The 19,655-nt window shown below is 40.9% G+C and overlaps 1 pseudogene; it reads left to right on the top strand.

The window, feature by feature from the left end:
• Nucleotides 1-6,542: 6,542 nt before the first annotated feature.
• LOC146693781 (beta-secretase 2-like) lies at nt 6,543-18,422 on the top strand (annotated as a pseudogene).
• The last annotated feature ends 1,233 nt before the right edge of the window (nt 18,423-19,655 follow it).

Genomic DNA, 19,655 nt, shown 5'->3' with positions numbered 1-19,655 from the left:
GCCGTGCAGAGAAGAAACAAAAACAAAGATGTGCAAAAAAATCCTTTTAATCTCAGCCTAAATTCATTCTTAAAGCAAGCTACGTTGTATTTATTTAAATATTTGAGTCCACTAAACTAAAAGCTAATTGACCCCAGCCATTTTTTTTGCTAATACACTGCACTGCTGATTAGATACCAAAAAATGAGATTTGTCTGAGAAACATGTGGACAGCCTGATTATGATGATCTGCCCCACTGTGATCCCCATTTACCGCTCATCCAGCTCAATCATATCTGTGCTGTAATTACACTGCATTCAAAATGCTAGCAGATTCAGCAAACCTCTGAGCAGCATTATACACTTACAGTGATTGGGCTGTCTGCAGGCCTGATTATTATAGCCCTGCGTGATGCTTTAAAAAAAATAAAAAGGATGAGAGCTGGGGTCACCGAGAAAGCAGCAGAGCTAATTCGGGACTTCACAGCACAATATTTATTTCTATGATCAACTTGTTTGATAGACCTGCTTATGCTTTAAAATAATGCACTGTGTCAAATTAGACTGGTAAGAGTAAAAACAAGTGTTCAGATGATATTTTGTGCAGTGTTAACATTTTTACAACATCCTATACTTTCTTACACTGTGGCAGCCGATAGCCAGTAATCTTTAGAAATATTCATTTATTTGATCTTCAAATAGTTTCATTTAAGCTTCTAAACACGTTTTATGCTGCATTGATTTCTTAACAAAAGGAGAACTCACTCATTCACACTCACTTATGTCAAAATTGCCAAAATCCCAAGTTAATTATTAAATCAAACATGTACAATTTTGAAACCCTGTAAAAACAGAAAGCACTTTTTTAATTCCACATGGTTACCATCTACTTACTTTCTTTTTAGATGACTGTGCACTAAATATATTTTCACCTGCTGGTCAGGTAAAATCAGACATTTACATATCTGATGTCAGGCTCGAGGAAAGTTTGACTGGCTGTAAAAAAAGAAAAGAAAAAAAAACCCAGTGAGTTTAAAGCAGATTAATCAATAAGAAAAACATAATTTGCTATAATATAATTTACTTTAGAGAACAAAACTATGAGAATTTAATAAATATATATTAAATTCATCGTGGTAATTAGTTGGCATAATGTTACATTTAGATGTGCATCTGTGCTTAGACGTCGATGTTTGTTGTTGAGGCTGAGGAGGAGGGCTTGCATTTGAGACAATGTGGAGCAGTCTCCTCCTCTCATCAGCTGTAATGATCAGAGCTGTGAGGATTAAGTACCGATGTCCCAGTAAAGGAGCTTTGCAATGCCAAATGTAGGACCACTGGCTCCCCTAAGCTGTCTAATTTGCTCATCCACCAGATGCTACAGCTCTCCTAGATTGGATTAAAGGCACAAAAAGGGTGTTGAGCGCCTTGTTGTGGGCAAAAGTGGAACTGCAGGGAGAGGCTTTAGGACCAGATTAGAAACATTGAATTGGATATAAGACGGGCACATTATTAAAAATACACTTTATAAAAGTCATGAATGGGTATTTTGTCGTAATTTACATTCTTTGATGAATCACTTTTGGTCTTTTTTACCAATGAGTCTTTATCTGATGGAACCTGATCTCTACGAAACTGAAGATTAAATAAAAGGAGTCTTTTCCATTAGATCTGTTTGATCTGATCATCATTACAACTCTTTAGCTAAAACTTTTAATTTGTAATTGGTACACTTTTTAACGTGTTTACAAATTTACAAGTATATGGTGGCTTTAAATGACATAAAGCTCCACTTCTCATTAGAAGACTTCATAAACAAAACCAGGTAGAGAGCCCTAAAAAGTTGTTAAACTCTTCAGTCAAAGGATATATAACATACCTCCTGATTTTCTGCATTAAGGGGTTAGTAGGCTACCAGACAAATGATGCATTAAAGCTTCGTCCTGTTTTTAAAACTCTCAGGGTAAGGAAATACCCCAAGATCCAGGGAAGAAGAAATAGGAATTGTGCTTAAATGGGTCATTCACAAGACCCAGTGCATGACAAGCAGTCCACCGGAAAGATAAATTTTTGTGGTCACAGTAGTTTCCCACATTATTAAGGCTAATATAACTATAGCGATTAACTTCAATGAGGGTGTGAGACAAGCATGGGTGGGGGACAGGGAAAAGAGCCGAACATGTGACACTACTGTGCACTCATGAGGTATTCAGTGTGAGACACTGGTTGTCTGTGTGTGGAAACAGGCAGCATGGAGAAGACCTGTGACAGCGATCTTGCCTTCCTTTCTTACTCTTTCTCCCCATACGCTGTCAGTGCCGAACCGAAGCCGTCTCAGCTGAAACATGCACGTAAAGCTTTCCAACTTGGGGAATGAAGTCATGCAAAGTTGAAATGCATACACAAAAGTTTTGTTCCCTAATACTGTAGTGAACAGTTCACAAGTTGGTGGGTGGATATATATCAAATTATAACTTGTTTGACAAAGACAGTTTCTGTAGTTTTCCCTGTGTACGCCACCATCATGGGTTTTAAACCAATATTAAGTCTTTGCGAGGGCAGACTTTCAGCTTTATTTAAAAGTTGTTGGTTTTTTTTCAGCAGTTTTTATACACTTTCCCCCATTGTAATGGGGACAAACACAATTGGACATTTGATCGACGGGCAGTTTCATTGCCAATTGAGGCCTGTTCCCTCGTTATTTCATGACAAATGAAGTAGACATAATGCTCCACGTTTACCCAAAGTATTCACTCACCCATCCAAATCATTCAGTTCAGGTGTTCCAATCACTTCCATGGCCACAGGTGTGCAAAATCGAGCACTTAGGCATGCAGACAGCTTCCAGCGCGGTACCGTGATTGGATGCCACCTGTGCATCAAGTCCAGTTGTGAAATTTCCTCAGTACTAAATATTCCACAGTCAACTATTGGTGGTATTTTAACCACTAAAAGCAAAAGTAATAGGCCACATAAAATCAGAGGGTGGGGTCAGCAGATGCTGAGGTGCATAGTACACAGACGTTTCTGCAGAGTCAATCACTACAGACATTTAAACTTGTGTTCTTTAGAATAAATCAAGAACAGTGCATAGAGAGCTTGATGGAATGGATTTTCATGGTCAAGGAGCTGCATTCGAGTCTTACATCATTAAGTCCAATGCAAAGTGTGGAATGCAACAGTGTAGAGCACCCCACCACTGGACTCAGATCAGTAGACACTGGCAATCTGACGGACAAGCATGGGTTTAGCCATTGCCAGGAGAACGGTAGTCATCTAACATGGATGAGAGAGCTTGGTGTGGAAGAGTTTCAAAGCCATTATAGCTGCAAATGGTAGGCTGACATTATATTAAACGCTATGGATGAAGAATGGGACATGGCTCAATTTCATATATGTGTGAAGGTAGAAGATGAAACACTTTTGTAATATAGTGCATCTGAACATGATTCAAGTGTTGGATTTGTGTTTCATAGCTTTTAATTGTAATTTAAAATATGGGAAGCCATCATTAGCCTGCAAAAAAACAAACAAACCCTAAAACCTAAGAGAGATAGGAAGAACTTCAGGATTGGCCAAATCAACAGTAAGGTTCATTCTTAAAAAGAACGAATGCATTGAGTAGCTCAGCAACACTACAAGGCCTGAAAGACCACAGAAGAAAAATAAAGTGAATGATAGGATTATTTCAATGCTTAAGAAAACATCTAACCAATAGGACTTGAAGAGGCAGGCGTCTCAACCAACCAAGAGATGCCCTCGTGAACGTAAATACAGAGAGTTTGCATGGTGCAAACCACTGGTTACACTCAGAACAAGATTATACACATAGCATACTTGGAGTGTGGTGTGCTAATAAAAGATACTGGACATGTTACCATTTATTCAGAGGCTTATAACCACAAATCATTTTGACCATTTTCTCAAGTGTGGTGTTAAAAATACAAAAATAACTAGACATCATGGGTTTTCCAATGCACAAGGCTGAGTACTTACAGGTATTTTTATTGTAGACTTTCAGATATACACATAAGTTGAACAATGGAATTAAGACTTCTAGTGAAAGCCTAGTTTCAGCGTCCTCAATACTGGTATAACTTGAACCGAGTCATCTTTGTAGAATATCTTCACAAAGCCCTTACAAACATGGGTGGAGCAATAAACGAAGATATAAAAATGATGCTGTAAATTCAGACATTACCGACAAGACATTTTATAATAAACCTTTCCATAACTAGGCAGAGGCTCAAGCTGCTGGGAGGAAACAAGAATAGTGTCTTACACAATTAATTTGAACACATAAGACCTTAAAACTCGCAATGACCAACATATCAAAAACTCAATCCATATTCAAAAACAAGGCTTCAGTCTTTGGCCTAAATGCACCTATTGCTCCCCGAGCAGGCAGTGAGCCACAGTTGTGTCTAATGGGTGAAGGTCCGACCACCAGGAACTCACCGACATCACCTCCACTAGGCCTGGCTCCAGGGTGGTGCTCCAGTATCCCATCCCTGGTAAGGTAACTGGGTCTCTGTTGCTCCCTACCTATAACCCATTTACCTTGGGAGACCCTACCAAGGGGAAGTTACCTTTGTAACTCCATGGGTTACTCAGGCACCAACTCATAACATAGGAGTATCTGCATGGGGGGGAGAGAGACGAGAGTTTGTTTTGAAATCCAGGAAAGCAGTGGAGTCTAATACAAACGTGCATTAGGATTCACCACAAAGATTACTGAAAATTGTAAGCATCTTGTGACCCTTCACACCTTCTCAGAGGTCTGTAACACAAAGGATTTATTTTAGCCCTGATTCCCAGTGTTATGAGGGTTACACTTTATTGTTTCATTACCATAATGACTTATTCTGCAGATCCAGCTGCTTCATGTAGGTCATGTTTGAGTCACGAGAAACATGCATGAAACCACCTACAGGCCAGTTTTTCAGAGAACGGTATTATACCTCCTGGGAGATCCCTCAGATATCAGTGTGCAGACACCATAAGGGTCCAGTTGTTAGAATCTAAAGTTAGTGTGTCCCTGATGGAGCGCGGTAAGGAAAGGAGATTTTTATTTCTTGCATTTTTCTCCTCCTTTGAAAGCAATATCCTTATAAGCCACCTCCTTACTCACCACTAAACAGTTTAACACAGCTGATGTTGCAGCTGAAACTATGTAGCTTGCATGCCATGAGAAAAAAAAACACAATTTAAAAGAACATAAACCTGTAATTCTTCTTAGGCCTTAGTCTTACTCACCAGACTAAGGCGAGTACTATGCTTTAGCAAATAGTTGGGTTTAAATGGACTAATACTTAGAGCACTGTTCCAGTTAAACACATTCATAAAGTGTTGATTACCAAAGGAAAGCTTAAATACTGTATTACACTGCTGTATTACACGGCTGAATGGCTCGTATTCATGCTTGGGAAAGCTTACAGTTTCTCATCCAGGTGATAACCACAATGGTGTAACATTAGGGTAAGTGAACCAGGTTGTAGTACAGGCCCCAGGTGACAGGGACAAACACATAACAAGAAGCTAACCCACATACACTACGTTGAACTAATATGTAAAGTTAACCTTTGTTAAGACACATTTAATTACATAACTGGACACCAGGAGCCAAGATACAGGGCACAGGTGTTTTATACTCTGGCCATGATGAGGAAGTTGGTTAGGGGAGGAATCAGAACTGAGGCTGTGTTAACTAATACTAGTCACTACATAAATGTGGAGCTGCACAGCAATCCCAATAACAGGATTTAAAGGGTGTTTAAAATTGGAAAAAAGACACCACAATAACATTTTAAAAGTAGATAGATAGATAGATAGATAGATAGATAGATAGATAGATAGATAGATAGATAGATAGATAGATAGATAGATAGATAGATAGATAGATAGATAGATAGATAGATAGATAGATAGATAGATAGATAGATAGATAGATAGATAGATAGATTACCACAAAAAGACAACAAAAGGTTTCGGGTAGATGACAGAAAAAACAATTTGTTCTGATCACATAAGTGAAGCAAAATCTGTGGAGCAGTGTGGGGAAATCTAATTACAGTCTTTTAAAAATGGGCACATGCCCCCCAGTGCTATCAGTCCGGTTTACAGCAGTCCAAGTTGTGGAAGGAAGTCATGCATCGTGGAATCACATCACTCAGCCTGATACCAGGAGTAAAGGATGTGGTAAAAACCTACAGCTCGGCAACTGCGCCTTCAAAATAAACCACTATTCGACTGGCTTTGAATTAGATGAGACACAAATGTCTTTACATCTGTCTAATAATAAACCCCTATTAGAGTCGCTATGAATTAAGAGAGACAGAAAACCTTTTGGAGTTGTCTTATCTGGTGTAAAATACAAATCTGGCAAACCAAACACTGCGAATAAGGGAGCGACTGAAAGTAGCTTTTAGAAATGCAAAAATTGCATAAATCCCATTCATAATTTATCTAACTTTACCTAGCGTGTTAAACGCCTGTTTTGTGTGGCCGTTACAACAGTTACGTGTGCTTTAACTTGAAAGCAACTGCCGGAAGTTGAGTCTTCTGTTTGGGCTAGCTTGGCGCCGTCGTAAGAGTAGATGGAGGTGAAATTTCTCGCTGGAAATCGATCGACAGCGGACAGTTCAGTGTCACTCACACCGCGGAAGCATGTCACCATGTACGGTGTCTTTTTGACGGTGAAGCGGGATCGTTTCCATGATGGCGACCGCAGTACGGGCCAGTGTGAAAACTTGAGGAGAAAAGTTTGAGCACGGAACAGGAGTCTTTTTCTGAGACTTTCTCTGTTGTTACTGGCGTGATAAAAACCAAAACAACAAAAAACTAACATGGCATACTCAACTTTCGTTTCGTTTGTGGCATTTGCTTTGAGTTTGTACTTCGGCGTGTCCTATTGTTACTTTTCCATACCGCTGAAAATATACCCAGGGAAGTACGACGTCTCTTCGGAGAGTAGCGTTAAAGTCTGATGGAAGCGGTCTCTCTCTGGCCTCTGATCCCACCGGTACCGTGAACTTTCTGGACATGGTGAATAATTTGCAAGGAGACTCTGGGAGAGGCTACTACATAGAAATGTCAATCGGTACTCCTGGTCAAAAGGTAATGTAGCTCCTGAGCTCCTGTCTGTTTTAACTCTCTGAAATATTTTTTACGTTTCTCATTTAGACTTAAACGCACCACTTGTGTCAGCTTTCCACTTTAATCACTGTATTTGCGCTGTGTTGTGTGTTTTTGTGTTTATTAGTTTTTTCCTGGATGCATTTGTAGTGTGTTTACTGTGTATGTGTGAATAGGGGCTGGTCCATCCACCATGTGATCCAGTGGTCAGAAGGTGGGCTGGGTGTGTTTGTTTTGACTCAGGGCCATGGATACCCATCTATACAGCACTGTGTATTTAAATATGCTTTTAAATGTCTGTGTAGGTAATCTTGAACGTTTGAAAAAATAAGGCAACAGACTAGATCTCTATTACCCAAGAGGCTCCTTCATTTCTTAAAAAAAAAAAAAAAAAAGAAAGAAAGAAGTCAGGTATTTAATCCCCAGTGGAGGGTTGCCCCCTTTGGAAGTGGTCCTCAGGGTCCCTGATCCACTTGGTCATGCGAGTCGTCACATGAGCCAAGGTGGGAAGGGTGAAACTACTGTGAGACTTCACCCCACCACATCTTGTGACCTGTTGAGGTCACCTGATGCAAGGTGTGAGTGGAGATGAAGCCTTCATCGTAGGTGGACGATAGCTGGTGTCGTAAGCCACCACCAATGTTCAATCACTGACTCCTTTAACAGCCATATTTTTTTTTTCAAGCTATTAAGTCTATACTTCAAAATATGAGGTTTAAATTTACCCCTGCAGCAGAGGGTCATGGGAAGATAAGTATGTCTAGTACATTCTTACTTTTAGGCTCGCCTGGGACCACGGAGGAAGGATAATATAGCTGTGAGGGTGCTTCAGCCTCATTATAGCCTAGGGGTCTGTAGACTAAACCCCCAACACCAACACTCTTTCTCTGGCTCACATGCACTCACATGATGCTGCCTGCGAGGACCAGTGTTTCTTAGCAGGCAGCTGACAGGGATTACCAGGATCCCAGGCAGCAGAGAGCACCCCGAGAGTTGTACAAAATAGCACTTGCTCTACAGCAGGGATATTCGTTGGCTGCTATTCTTTTGGTTGCAGAACTTGGAAATGCGTACGTGTAATTTATTAGAACGTCATTTTTATACTGCTTGTTATGTAAAGCGCCTAACAAGATCATATTAATAATTGAGGAGGACTAAATCTGGGTGAGCTGGAGCTCCCGTCACTATTAAAAATACATGAGGCTTTAAGGGTGGCAGCGATTTGCCTTTGTGTTGTAAAGTAGTTGTCTTTGAATTGGAGCTTAAAGCAAAGGTGAATTATCTCATTAGTAAGTTGACCTGTTGCCCCGGGGCATCTTGAGTTAAACAGATCAGAGCTTTTAAGACTCTTGGGCAGCACATCTCAGTTTCTCAGGCTCACAGAGGCTTATCTGCGCTACCTGCCATGTCGCTGAGGATAACATTGCAGCACTTGCCAGAGTACACTTCCCACACTTCCTTATTATCAAGTCACAGTGCTTAATGACTTTTGTCCTAATAGAAAAGAACACTTTATAGTGTTCCCCAAAGAAGAAAATTCCCCTTTACCCTTATTACTTATCATTATTCAACAGGTAAATGTATAACAACAGATTATCAATCATAAAAGTCAGTCAGTTAAGCAAATGTCATCAATGCATTAGCACTGGAACTAAGATTACTATTCAGTTATATTCAGCATATTGGTATTTTAAACATGTTTCTCTATTGGGAGGAGTATGTATGTGTCAGTGGTGGCTCACCTTTACAAAACATTAAATCAGAAAGGGCGCAGTCTTTATGGTGTCTTTTTATTACAGCTGTGTGTTTCCTACTTTGTCAGGAAACTTTCTGTGCAGAGAACATTCACAAAAAGTTAATGACACGTTTAGGGGTTTGGCTATTGCCATTTAGTTTTTTGTTTCTTTGTTTTTTGTTGAATTGTTCACATTTGTGTGAGATTATGGAGATTATGGAGTGTTTTTTTTAAGGCTAGCTCGCTTGTTTAGCAGAGTGGATCCATATTGCTGCATCAAGCATTAAAACCACCTGAAAGCTGAACTTGATACAGATCCCTGCTAAACAGCCATTTTTATTATTTGTTCGCGTTTAAAGTCGTTCTTCACAATTTCCAGGATGTTAATATTACGGATGTGTGAACATAATTGTAGGCTCAGACTTCTTTAATTGGTTTATGATGCACAGTAAAGATAGAGGAAGCTTCACCTCTTGATCTTCTAGTCTTTTATGTCCCTGTTCTGTCCGTAATTATAGTGAAACCTTGCCAGCAGAGAGCCATCTGCTTTGGTTCAGATTGTTTATGCGGTGGCAAAATGTCGTGTAACTCGATACTATTGAGTTATACTCTCAATATTATTCTAACTAGATGATGATGTGATTACAGGGCCGCGGTGTTCAATGAGGCACTATTCAAATCAGCCACTAATTGCGGCGTCTGTTAGCATGTGGCACACACAGGCTGAGTGTTGGCTGGAGAGCCTCACATCTGCTAATTGGTACAAACAGGTAGCAGATGCACGCTGCCTCCATGGAGCTACCGCCAATTAGACAGCGAACGCTCAACTGCAGACTGCCTCAGCAGGGGAAGAGACTTGCCTGAAGCTCTGAAGCTTGACAAAGGGAGGATAGTGTGACTAGTAAAAAGATAGGTGGTGTGGGGATAAGGAGCTGCCCTTGCTTTCCCTTCTCGCTATTCTCCTTCACCACAGGATATCAGAATTTTCCAGTCAGGCCTGTTTGACTGGTTCAGGCCTTGTGTGAGTGGCCTGCTGCCATCTGCTAAGGTGGCAGAGGAGTTTTGGATGGCACAGTGACAGTGGTGGGACAGGAGCCAGCGCAATGAGGAGGAACTGATAAGCCCGGCTCAACAGGGGTTTCCCATGGCTGAGTGAACCAGTCGATAACATGTGGTTGATAATTACAGACCTGCTTTCATAAAGGCCAAATGAACCTGAGCATGCCGGTGGGATGTCGGCTACAAGGAAATGAGTAAGAAAGTTTGCGCTCATAAGCAAACAGTGTAGCGTAATGGTCAACAATGGTCAACAAGCGTTTATCTGAAATGTAATTTAAGTAAACTATTGCCCGCTGTTGTGGTGCGCCTTAATGTAAAGGCAAACGCAACGAGGCGACAGTCGATCAGTTGTTGAAACCGCTGTTTACATTTGAACATGTCTAATAAGCTGCTCAGTTTTCATAGATTGCCACGAGTCTTTGTTGCTGATTCATCAGGTGGCGTCGGGGCATTAGGTTTATGACCCCCGCCTCGGTGGCGAATGCTTGCCAGCGAGTGTTAACATGGCCACAGCTGAAACATGAAGGTGACAGAAGTCTGCTGTTTATTTGTTCCTGTTCATTGACTCGATGCCTGGAAGACAACTTGATCTCAAGTGCTGTTAACTCGTCCCCACTGTTCACATGACACATACCAAACAACTGGTTAGGTCATACAGTCATGAAAGCAGCTTGAGGCTGTCGTGTTTGACTCTCAGATCACACATTCAGTGAACACTTGCGTCCGAGGTGCATTGTTAATGACGAAGACCTTTCACACCAGTTTGTCCAACACTAGAACTGAACCAAAAGTAGTGCCGTTGCAACTTCATGTGTATCATTTCCTCTCGTGTGTGCTGCTAAAATAATGTTTACAGACGTTATTAAAAATGTGTAATTAATTTTAGCTGCAACCAAGCTGCGTTTTCTTCCTCCAGAGAAAATGTCCATTTACGGTTCTATATGAATCTTTCAGATGGGCACGAAACGCCCCTAAAAGAGATATAACCTTCTTTATGTTCGGCTATTTTTATGGCCCATTTCCCTCTCATTGTTTCCTTGAGAACTGTCGTGTAATTTACCTTTTGTGTTTTCATGCTGTGGGGAAATTTCTCACATCTATCTTTCTCCCTTCTCCTCTAATCATATCTGCAAACAAACTTTAATGTCTTTTTAAAGCTTAAAGGCTTGTGAATGCATCCCACTGTGCTTAGCTGTCATTCTTTTCTTTTTTTCTTTTTTACCATGTGATTCTGGGGCCATGTAAGTGGGGGGGTAACAGATAGCTGGAGTGATTGTTAAAACAAACTGTGCCTTCTGTTTTCCAGCTGAACATCCTGGTGGATACGGGTAGCAGTAACTTTGCCGTGGCTGCAGCTCCACACCAATTTATTACTCATTACTTCAACACTGCACTGTGAGTGGCTGGAATACTGCCTGCTTGCATTTTGTAATAACTGTAGTATAACATAGTAAATACATTCAGTTTTTGTTATATATAGCTTTGTAACTGTTTACATATTCTGTTTTCTTTTCTCCTGCTTTTAGTTCCAGTACCTACCGTTCAACCGGTCGCACTGTAGCTGTAAGGTACACCCAAGGCAACTGGGAAGGTGAGCTGGGAATGGACAGCGTCTCTATTCCCAGAGGCCCAAACGGGACCATCAACATCAACATCGCCGCCATCCTGTCTTCTGATGGCTTCTTCCTCCCTGGGATCAACTGGCAAGGCATCCTGGGATTGGCCTATCCTGTGCTGGCACGGGTACGGGAGATACTCATTTACAAGTTTGCGTAAAGTTATTAAGCAAAGTCATTGATTTCTGCCCAGTGTGACATTAACTAGTAAGAAGCTGTTTTACACTCTAATGAAAACAAAGACGACACAGACGTTTTGGCGCACTCATATGTGAATTGTGAAAAAAATGGGGATTTGATTTATTTCATTTGTGTTCTGTTCAACCGTTTTCTTACACTTGTCCAATTCAGGGTTGTGGGGGCCTGGAGCCACTGTCATAGGGTGAAAGGCGTGGTATACTAGACAGATTGCCAGTCTATCACAGGATTAACAGAGAGACACATTCAGGTCTACAGCCATATAAAAATCGCCAGCTAACCTAACATGTATATCTTTGGACAGTGGGGAAAACAAAACAAAGTACCAGCTGGTGGATTTGAACCCAGGACCTTCTTGCTGTGAGGCAACAGTGCTACCAAAAGCACCACCGAAGTGACTATAAAAGCATTGATTACTAAAATAACATAAACTAATTATATTGAGTGAATCCTCAGAGCTTGTCCGGACAGGCAACGTCATTCTCACTTACATGCCTCCCACTCCTCACATCACATATCAAACACCCTTCCAATTTAGCAGTCTACTTAAGCTGCAAATCCTCTGACTGCTGCCCTGAGTCACTGCTGTTTTAACCCCTGGAACAGCCCCAGCATCCACCTGTGTTCTCCGTGGGATATTTGCTCCTTACTCGTCAATTTCTTGGTGTGTCATATTTGCAGAATGTCATTTTTGGAGCACAAACACCATACTCTGGTTGAATTCTGTTTCTGTATGAATCGTTGCAAAATGATTTGGCTAATTAAAGCGCTGTTTTCCATGTATGTGGAATTAAACACAAACCTAAGGATGAGAGCAGAAGGAGGAAGCAAAACCTGAGAAAATGTGAACATGCAGGTTTCACAAAGGGAATGTGACAGCATTGCATGGCTTCCTGCTCGCCTCCATTTCTGTTAAACCACTGAATAACTTTGCGGTCTAATCTTATCTGAATGTCATCATCCACTTTTCACATGAAAGAAGAAAACTTGTTTGTGATATAATTACAGGAGTGTGTGTTTTTCTTATAAAATGATGGGGTGAGGTTATGTTGTTGCTGTATTTTGTCATCTCTTACTTCCATCTCCCCTTATACCATAGATGTGAATTAATCAGTTTTCTTTTTTCAAAAGAAGAGCTAAATCAAGGTGCTTTACCCAGTGTCAGCTTTTTTTAACAGATTAATCTCGTCTTAATGGAGCGTTAAAGACGTCAGCGCAAACTGCACAATACATACCTTCATTCTGCGCTGACTGCAACAACCTTTGGGATCAAATGTCAGTGATTGTGGAGCCGATACGCTTACACTGACCACTTTGTGCTATTGGCGACTCCTGAGTGCTGAGGTTGAACTTTCTTCCAGGCTGTTTGTCATGCATGACATGGTGACACTGTGGAGGAAAACAGGAGTGAACATATCACAGTCCAAACTGATGATACACCGCTGTCACATAAAAACACATTTCAGCATTTCCATTCAATAGAGCTGATGTTTGAGGTGATTGATTTTCTACGATGTTGTGTGTGAAGCTTTTACAATCTGTGTAGTTACACAAGCTAAAGGTATGAAACGCAAGTGTAAAGGTTTCACTCGATCAACATTATTTAACACCGTCTCGTGTGTCTCCACCAGCCTGACTCGTCCGTGGAGCCCTTCTTCAACTCCGTGGTGAGACAGCTGGGAATTCCTGACGTCTTTTCCCTCCAGATGTGTGGTGCTGGACTGTCAGCCGGCAGCGAAACAGACACTACGGGCGGCAGTCTTGTGAGTAGTCAGAAGTAACACCCCAAGGAGGAGTTTGATTAGATAAAAACATTGGTTTTAAACAGTCTTTATATTTTGGATCTCTGTCTGAGATTTTGATAGCTTGTGTGTGTGACCAGCACCTTTTTATAAACGTCATAGCTGATGTCCTTCATGTCACTGTGTTTCCACATTGGAAGGCCTTTCTACTTTGACTGGAGCTAATTAAGCTAAGATAGCATCCTGCTGAGAGCAAGTCTGTCGCCGTAATACTTTCGACCTTGGTGCCTCGCTCACCGCATCTCCATCATGTGACCCGCTGGTGCAGACAGATGGATAAGATGGCAGGGTATGTCAGAATTAGATCTCTAAGTATCACTAAGTGGTGAAGCTAAACAGATATGTAAACTGCAACTTAGCTGATTTACTGAGGCAAAAAAAATAAAAGGCAGTAATTCTGGTTATCTTCTTCTCTTAGATAATGGGTGGGGCTGAACCAAGTCTGTATCGAGGCTCAGTGTGGTACACCCCTATAATAGAAGAGTGGTACTACCAGGTGGAGGTGTTGAAGCTGGAGGTGGGAGACCAGAATCTGAATCTGGACTGCAGAGAGGTAAAACTTCACGGTCTGAATCGCTTCTCTCACTGTCTGATCCTAACTCCACACTGCACTATTTCAAAGTGAACTGTAACTTTGACTTGGAAGTTGACTCACAGCACTTGATTAACTTGCTGTGTCAAGGTTAAAACACTGAAATGTAAGAGAAGCTGAGTAGGAGTGCTGCAGAGCAGTGTAATCCAGTTTGTCTGCTTGTGAAAGAACTTCCTCATTTTATATTCTTTTGTTTGCTCAAGGTCTTCCATAGGAGTCCGTTGCAGCGAGAACAAACCCTACCGCACGTCACTCTTTCTCTCTTTCTTTCAGTATAACATGGATAAAGCTATAGTCGACAGTGGGACGACTCTGCTGCGACTTCCTGTCAACGTCTTCAATGCATTGGTAGAAGCCATCATACGCAGCTCTCTGGTATGCTGCCTCCGCTCCACAGACAATGATGAAACATGTTGTCAGAGCAAAGATATGCAGGGGAGAATAGCACACACTCACTGTTCAAGGACGTAGTAGCTTTAAGTGGAGGGATCGAGGGTTTTTTTTCCTGTTATAAAAATATATATGTGTGTGTGTGCGCGCGCTCCATGCCTTTGTTTATTTACCATTAGGCTTTGCACATTTCTCACCTTTTTGGAACTGCACACAAACAGTTCCCAAGGTTAATTTGAACTTGGAGGCAACATTTTCAATTAAAGCAGCCACATCCTTGCAGATGAATACAAAGTAGGAAAATGAAAGCAGAACATCAAAACTTGTTTTGGTGCTATGTTGACCTTCTTTTTCTGTCTTTATCCTTTTTATCCTTCGCACTGTCTCTTTTCTGTCTCTGTCAATTTCTTACTGTGACTGTCTTATTTTCTTTTTCTCTTTCCTCCTGTGTTTTTTTTTTTTTTGTTTTTGTTTTTAATTCAGATCGAGGAGTTTTCTTCAGGGTTCTGGGAAGGCACCAAGTTAGCATGTTGGATGAAGGGAGAGAACCCCTGGAGGTTTTTCCCTAAGCTGTCCATCTACCTGAGGGCCACGAACACCAGCGAGTCGTTCCGCGTCACCATTCTGCCTCAGGTGCCAGGCACATATATAATCATATAATCATTCCTTCTCTAGAGCTTCCATCAAACAAAGACAAACTCATCTCATCCTCATTTCTTGTCATCTCACAGCTTTACATCCAGCCAATCACGGACGTTGACGGCACGCTGGACTGCTTCCGTTTCGGGGTGTCGTCGTCAACAAATGGCATGGTGATCGGCGCCACTGTTATGGAAGGCTTCTATGTAGTGTTTGATCGCACTCAGCGGAGACTGGGCTTCGCACTCAGCAGCTGTGCAGGTCAGGGTTCATACTGGTGCCACTTACTGCAGTTACATGTCTGTAAATATTTCGCTTTTTATGAGAAACTACAGCAGAAATCCTAAAGTACAGAGTAAACCAGACATCAGCTAATGATAACTTACTGACAGGCAAAGTCCTAAAGTCAGCCACTTTCAGGCTCCCTGACCAAGAGCTCAACACAGTGTCCTGTTCACTGAGATCTAAACGTCAACGGTTAAGCCTTCAGTGGCACTTCCTCATAGTTCTGTGGAAAAATGAACTTTGGCCAAGCCTCCCTCCCTAATACTAAAGTACAAAGTTCATTTTTGTTGTGTACTGAGCAAACACTTTTGTAGGCTTAAGGTTGGAGGCTTGTGACAGCATTTAATGTCTAAGCAGGGCAGGTAAAATAAATAAGAAAGTTAAATGCCATTGTTTAAAAAAAATTATGCCTGAGCCCGTCATCGAAGACTACGAGCAGCAGTGTGCTTGATTAAAAAGCTGGGATAAAGTCTGGAGCCTGGCTGTTTAATGCTCTGTATGTGAGAACAAGAATTTCAAGACATCCTGAAGCCAATGTAAAGATTATAAAATAGGAGTGACGTGAGCTCACTTGCTGCAATGTGTTAATGGTCTGTGTCATTTGGAGGCATGAAAGAGATCATTTATCTAAGCAGGTAAACAAGGCAATAATTGTGCATGAATAATTTCTTCCAGTTCCACCAAATTCAATTTAATTTTATTTTTATGGGCTAAATCACAACAACAGGAACCCTCAAAACGTTTTATATTGTAAGGTAAAGACTACAATAATACACCGAAAATCTCAGCAATCAGATGACCCCATTTGAGCAAGCTCTTGGTGACAGTGGCAAGGAAAAACTCCCCTTTAACAGGAAGTAAACATCAAGCAGAACCAGGAGGGCAGCCATCGGCCATGACCGGTCGGCCAAAGAGACCATATTTAGCAATTTCTAAATGTTCCTTAAACGAGGAAAAACAGGAATGAAAAATAGATTTTGCACACTTTTAAAAGCAACAGTTGTTCAGTTAAATGTTTAAATGTTTAAAACGTTCATTTGCTCATTGTCAAGATAGCCTCAGCTAGCTCTCAGTCCAGCAAAAGTTCTCTTTACCTGTCTTTCCAGCTTTTCTCAAACATTAGCTCACAGTCACAGGTTAACTCTTTTTATTTGGCACTTGTTAAATTTGTATTGAATGAGGGCGTATGAGTGATGCTAACTTAATGCTGCTTTTTTGGTTTTATGAGATCATGTTATAAGACCTCTCTCATACGTCACTGCAGTGAGCGATGGGGTGGCTCTGTCAGAGATCGAGGGACCCTTCTCTGCAGCGGACGTGGCGGCCGACTGCTCTGGCGGCCCACTGAAGGAGCCTCTTGTGTGGATGATATCTTACGCCCTGATGGCAGTCTGCGCGTTGGCCCTCCTCATCCTGCTGCTCATGCTCATCCTGCGCTGCAGATGCGGAAACCGGAACGGTGAGATCACGGACGAGTCCTCGCTGGTACGACACCGCATCAAATGACTGAGAGGGCAAAGTAGAGCAAACCCGGGGAAGGGACAGTCGGACAGTGAGCAGAGCGCCTCCACGAGAGGCTGCACCGACCAATGACACTTGACTTAGGATTTTTAGACTGGACTCATCAGCTTGGCCCACAGAGGCAGTCGCACAGACAGATCAACTGCCTCTGAAGGGGAAAAATCCCCAGAACAATTCTTTAAAAAAACAGCTGTTGGTGGTGAATTTGTATTTTCTTGTTGGTTTTTTTGTGGTCGTTGCCTTAATCCACCTACAGAGGCTGGTGGAGGCACTCAAATCATAACTGGGCTTGTTCTAATTAAAACTGCTAAAGGTATTCTGAGAAATCTAGAACTTCAATAACACTAGAAGATTAAAATTAAAATTTTTAAAGCAGTTAATAAGTATACACACACTAACCATCACAGCAGAAATCAAAGAACAGCTCAGCAGTGCAGACAATCACAGCACATCCAGAAGGAAGGATAATAACACTGATATCATCTCCATGCAAAAGGTGTTTTCTAGGTTTCTAAGCCTTATAAACCAAAAGTGCCTTTGTTTTTGGTTTTTTTGTTTGTTTGTTTTTTTTTGGGGGGGGTTCAATCTAATGCCAACAACGGGATCTATTTCTTGGATCTATTTTGAAGTTTTCCACTCGTCTGTGGAGTCAAATGATTACCCAGAGATATTACATAAAAAATAAACTAATTAAAGTAAAGCTGCTCACTGGTAATAGGAAGAATATGAAAAGTTAGACTTGTGTTTACAGCGCCTGTAGTGCCTCTGTGGTCTCGGCTCTCTGCTAGAACAGTATCAGCAGTTTGGGACTTACTCTGCTGAATTGCACTTCCAAAGTCGATCAAAGTGTTATATAAAACGAAAGATCAATATTTCTCCTTCTGTAATGTAGTTTATTATTTTAATGTAGCTATACCCATTCTGTATACCCTCAGCTTTATATTTAAGTCTCTTTGAATGTGATTGTATCATCATCATCATTATTATTATTATTATTATTATTATTATTATTATTGTAATTATAATTATTCCAGATCTTTGCTTTCTGAGACTAGAATTCAAAGGGTGTTTATACTGCACATTTTATACAAATCATATACAGAAACACTTCAGCATTGATTTCCTTTGTTACTTGTGAGCTTCAGTTAACGTTCTAGCAAAGCAGACATTCCTGTTAGCAGTAAAAAAGAGATAAAGAATCAACTTATTGAATGTCATTTTGCAGTCTGTTCGCACCAGTGAAATAAGGTCCAAACACAGTCCACAGAAGATGCTGCGCCACAGTTCAGCCTCATTCAGCTTCCTGTAATCTGACCCAAGCTGCACTAACATGTCTGAAAAAATGTCAATTTGTGAGACTGTTTCACTGAAAGCACACTTGAATCTAAAACTGCTCGCTTATTTATGAGTGTATTTTTTCTGTGCCAAAAATTGTAAACTGTGTTGTAAATAAAACAACTTGTGACAAATCAAAGACATAATCGTTTTTAAATCATTTTTATTTCTTTTTGGATGAGAAATACAACAAAATAAAACGTACTTAAATGTAGCTTATAATAGATAAAGTAATTTCAAAAAGTAACAAATTATGAAAAAGGAAATGGCAATAATTCAATGTAAGTTTTTCTCTGTATACGTGTCGGGTTGATACCTCTGTAAACAGAAGTACAATTCATCTGGTTGTGTTTGAACATTATCTACATGTAAGTTGCTAATAGCAAATATTTTTATGCTAACACAAAAGGTCAAGATGAATATAATTACTTCATAATCATCACAATATTAGAGCTGTAACAGTTATTATCTTGATTAATGGTTAAATGTCTCTCAGTGTAGTCTTGAGCCGCTCTTCATTTCTGCTTAATTTGCCAAAACACGTGTAAACATAAATAGAAATACAGTAGATAAGGCAAAAACAGAGTTTGTACAATTCTAACAAGCTTGAAAGATGATGTATGTCACCACCTTTACCCGGTTTTAACACCGAGTAAAGACTAGGTTTTTCTTGCTGCATAAAACCTTTAACAAAAGGCTGTACTATATTTTCTAAAAAGCTGTGATTGCCTACAGCTGTTTTTCCTTTATTTAAGAAAAAAATAAGAAGCAGTGTCATTGTGGTATTTTAAAAAGCTGTGTCATCAGACTCATGCTCTGGCTTCCTCAAAGTACCTTGCTCAATTCATGACACAAATGTTGAGAACTACGAGTCAAATGTTCAATACAGCTTAATGCTACTTGATGTCAGTGTTGCTAAGCATACGGCTGAAACGTACACTGATACAAATGATTGATTAGAACAACTTTTAGTTGCCACTATACGTGTCACGGTCCGGGGCAGCGGCCGTGTGAAGAGTGGAAAGGAGGACTCAGATGCAGCACTTACTCAGATGTGAAGGTGATTTATTGACAATACTGAACATAAAGTGGAGATGGCAAACAGAACTAAGGACGAACTAAACTGGGAGAAACTACACAAAGGGAGTGGCAAACCTGAACATGAAGGGAGAACAGCAGGGAGAGCACGCAGAGGATTACACCAGGTATGAACACAGAGGATGAACACAGACGACGCGACGAGGAGCAGAGGAAATCACACACTATAAGTACACAAAGAGACACTGGGAAATCACACACAGGTGGGGGAAACAGCTGGACCTGATTAACCTGACGAGACAGGGGAACACTAACACCAGGGACCAACAGAG

This window comes from Copadichromis virginalis, linkage group LG14 (assembly GCF_057382275.1).
Source record: "Copadichromis virginalis isolate Kocher_CV1m ecotype Utaka linkage group LG14, C_Virginalis_male_GT1.1, whole genome shotgun sequence".
NCBI lineage: Eukaryota > Metazoa > Chordata > Actinopteri > Cichliformes > Cichlidae > Copadichromis > Copadichromis virginalis.
The sequence above is the reverse complement of the archived record's forward strand: the minus strand, read 5'-3'. Positions and strand labels throughout refer to the sequence as shown.